Below are 4,377 nucleotides of genomic sequence, written 5' to 3' on the forward strand. Positions count from 1 at the left end.
GATAATAATCCACTTTTCTGCTATAGCTACCAATGTGAATAAGCTCACATCCTTTTCATAGTTCACCACCCACCCACCTTTGTGTTGTCTACAATTTGGAGATATTACATTTAGTTCCCTGATCTAAATCATTAATATATATTGTGAATAACTAGAGCCCAAGTACTGGTCTCTGAGATTACCCGAGTAGACTGGCTCTCACGCAACAAATGACCCGTTTATTCCTACACTTTGTTTCCTGTCTGCCAACCCGTTCTCTATCCATGTTGGTACACTACCTCAATCTGATGCGCATTAATTTTATTTTCTAATCTCTTATGAGGGGCCTTACTGAATGCCTTCTGGAAGTGCAAGTAAACCACATCCACTGGGTTCCCCTTATCAACTCTTCAAGTGACATTCTTGAAAAATTCCAATAGGTTTGTCAAGCATAATTTCTATTTTATAAATCCATGCTGACTCTGTCCAATCCTGTCACTGTTTTCCAAGTACTCTGCTAGTAATTCTTTCATGGTGGACTGTACCACTTTTCCTACTACCGATCTCAGGCTCCACTCCCTTTGAGGGGAAGTGATGGCCTAGTAGTATTATCATTAGACTATAAATCCAGAGACCCCCTGGGTTCAAATCCTGCCATGGCAGATGGTGAAATTTGAATTCAATAAGTATCTGGAATTAGGAGTCTAATGATAACTATGAAACCATTGTTGGAATAACCCATCTGGTTTACTAACGTCCTTTAGGAAAGGAAACTACTGTCCTTATATGATCAGGCCTACATATGACTCCAGACCCACAGCAATATGGTTGACGGTTAACTCTGGGCAATTAGGGATGGGGAATAAATGCTGGCCTAGCCAGTGATACTAACATCCTGTGAATGAATTTTAAAAAGCTAACCATATATATAATTCCCATTTTCTCTCTATCCTTTTCTTTAAAATACAAACAGAAATTGTTTGAAAATCACAGGACATCTGGTGGCATCTGTGGAGGGAAAGCAGAACTACTGTTCTTCGGAACTGACTGTAGCTAGAAAAAGATTGGTATATATGCTAAAGAAGGGGTGGTGGGAGAGAGGAGTAAATGATAGGTGGAGATGGAGCCCAGAGACAGAGCGAGGAAAACACAGTTGAGTAGAGAAAGGAATGGGTGAAGGTCAGTCTGTGAGAATGAACAGCTGCTAATGGGGACCATTAGTGGCTGACAATGGGTTGTATGTGGTAGCAGATCACGTGATGTATAAGTCTGGTGTGTGGGGATTGGGATAAGGACATGGGAGAACATGCTCAGGCCTTAAAATTATTGAACTCAATATTGAGTACAGAAGGCTGCAGGGTTCCCAAATGGAAAATGAGATGGTGTTTTTCCAGCTTGCACTGAGCTTCGTTGGAGCACTGCAGCAAGCCCAAGACAGAGATTTTAGCCAGGGAAAACAATGGTGTATTGAAATGGCAGGCAACCAGAGCTCAGGGTCATGTTTGCAGACAGAACATAGGTGTTCTGCAAAGACGTTATCCAGTCTGCGCTTCGTCTCCCCAATGTAGAGGAGACGACATTGTGAGCAGTGAAAGACTCTTGGGAAAGTCTATGATGAAAGGGTATAATCTCAGAGTAAGGGATTGTCCATTTAATATACAGCTGAGTGGGCATTTCTTCCCTCAGAGGGTAGTAAATTTGTAGAATTCATTACCACGAGAGCTATCGAGGGCTGCACTTTTAAGTATATTCAAGGCTGAGAATCATAGATGTTTAATTAGTAAAGGAATCAAGTAGACAAGGCAGAATAAATGGAGTTGAGGATTATCAGATCAGCCATCATCTCATTGAAGGTTGATCTCATTGAGTGGTGAGCAGACTCCGTGGCAAATGGCCTGCTACTCTTACATTTTATGATCTTAAGGATTAACTCAGGCACACTTCAGCTATTTTCACTTCTTGCGTAAATGTCAGGATCTTTAGCAAAGTTACTTTTTTTCATCCAACCCTAATTTCCCTTGAGAAGGTGATAGTGAGCCACCTTCTTCAATTGCTGCAATAGGAATGTCCACAGTGATAGTAGGGATGGTATGCCAGGACTTTTGATACAGAGTATCAAAAGGAATAACAAGTCAGGATTGTCTATGGCTTTGTTGGGGAACATGCAGATAGTAGTGTGGTTTCCATTCATTTGCTGCCTTTTCTTCTAGGTGGTAGGTTTGGAAGATGCTGTCAAAGGAATCTTGGTGAGTTGATGCAGGGCAACTTGTATGTAGTGTGCACTACTGCCACTTTCAGTCAGTGGTAGAGGAAGTGAGGTTAGGTTGGTGCATTGGGTGCTGATTAAACACGCTTCTTTGAACTGAACAGTGTTCAAATAAAATTAGAACTGCACTCATCTGGGCAAATAAATGTATTCCTTCACACCTGTAACTTATGTCTTGCAGATGGTGGACAGGCTTTGGGAAGTCAGAAGGTGAGTAATTAGCTCAGAATTCCTAGCCTCTGTCCTCTCTTGTAGTCACAGTATTTATGTGGCTGATTTATTTCCATTTCTGATCAATGAAAATCCCCTGTTGATAATAGAAAATGCTGTAATGCTAATACCATTGACTGTTGGAAATGGCACTTGTGTGATGTAAATGTTGCTTGTCACCTTCAAGCCTAATGTTGTCCAGGTCTTGCTATAAATGGACACAGACTTCAGCTTCTGAGGCATTCCAAATGGCGCTGAGCATTGTGCTATAATCAGCGAATATCTCCAGTTGTGACCTTATGATGGAGGGAAGATCATTGATGAAACAATGAAGATGGTTGTGCCAAGGACACTTCCTTAGAAATCTCCTACAGAAATGATTTTGGGGACCGTGATGGTTGACTTCCATCAGCCAAAACCATCTTCCTTTCTTCAGCAATGACTCCAACCAGTTCGGAGATTCCCTTAGATTCTTATTTACCCCAGTTATGATACATCACATTGAAGCCACACTTGAACAAATGTCTGATGTCAATGGCAATCACACATATTTTCTAATCAACCAGTTCAGGAACAAGTGGGACTTGAACCTGGGTCTCTCGGCTCAAAGGTAGGCATACCACAAGAGTCCAGCAGTATGACAGTGGAGGTTGTGCAGCTATTAGTGCAACAAATCCGAATCCATTGTGTAACCCTAACCCCCAAAGTCGACCAGGAGTCAACAAGGTGCAGGGCTGGATGAACACAGCAGAAAGCCTTTCTGCTCCTATGATGCTGCTTGGCCTGCTGTGTTCATCCAGCCCAGCATCTTGTTGTCTCGGATTCTCCAGCATCTGCAGTTCCTACTATCTCGACCAGGAGTCATTCTCATTGATATCCATCACTTTTATTTCGTCATTTTATTCTTCAAAAAGGGAATAGGTTATTTGAAAGGCAGCAAGCAAAACCAAAGCAGAGAGCGGAATTTGAAATAAATGAAATAAAGTGAATGGTTCATAAACTAAGAGCAGCAACTGAAGTGATCCAGCAAGTGAATCACATAGTAAAGCACTATAGCAAGAAAACTTCAACACGTTGAAACGTACAGAGTTCAGCTAACATTTAGGTTGCTGAACGTCTATCAACAGGTCACTGCAGCCAAGGTCAGCATCATCTTGCACTGGAAGCTGTTGGCCCAAACCCAAACCCAGGAAATCAGACCCTCTCCCCGTAACCAGGCGGCCGGCCCAGCCCAGCCCGGGCTACAGGAGGTGACCGACCCGGGGCAGCAGAACCAACGGAAAAGGGAGAAACAAAAACAGAAATTTCTGTTCTGAGGACGGGTCACCGGTCCCGAAACGTTAACTCTGATTTCTTTCTTCACAGATGCTGCCAGACCTGCTGAGCTTTTCCAGCAACTTCTGTTTTTGTTCCAGAAATGGCAGCACGTGGGGGGAGCAAGCACAGTTAATCTCGAAGGGTCAGTGCAGACTCGATGGGCCTAATGGGCTCCTTCCACACCGTAGGGACTCTGTGAAGCTCAGTGACATTCTCCTCCTCAGTTGGTGTTCACTCCGAAAAAAACAGGATCGACCTGACCTTCACACATTAGATACTTCCAGCACATATAGATCCCACCCCATGAGGGCACGATTTCAACCACCAGGCCCGGCCTCTCCTATAAGGCTTGTCAACCACCGAGCTCCGCCCCCATTCACGTCCATCAACCACCAACCACGCCCCCGGTCTCTGCCATCAACCACCGAACCACGCCCCTGGTCACGTCCATCAACCACCGAACCACGCCCCCGGTCACGTCCATCAACTACCGAGCCCCGCCCCGATCACGTCCATCAACCGCCGGGTCCCGCCCCCGATCGCGCCTATCGGCAGTCCGGCCCCTCCCCTGTAAGGTCCTGTCCCGCCCTCTTGAGGCAAGTCCA

The sequence above is a fragment of the Rhincodon typus genome, chromosome 18 (genome assembly GCF_021869965.1).
Source record: "Rhincodon typus isolate 14 chromosome 18, sRhiTyp1.1, whole genome shotgun sequence".
Lineage (NCBI taxonomy): Eukaryota > Metazoa > Chordata > Chondrichthyes > Orectolobiformes > Rhincodontidae > Rhincodon > Rhincodon typus.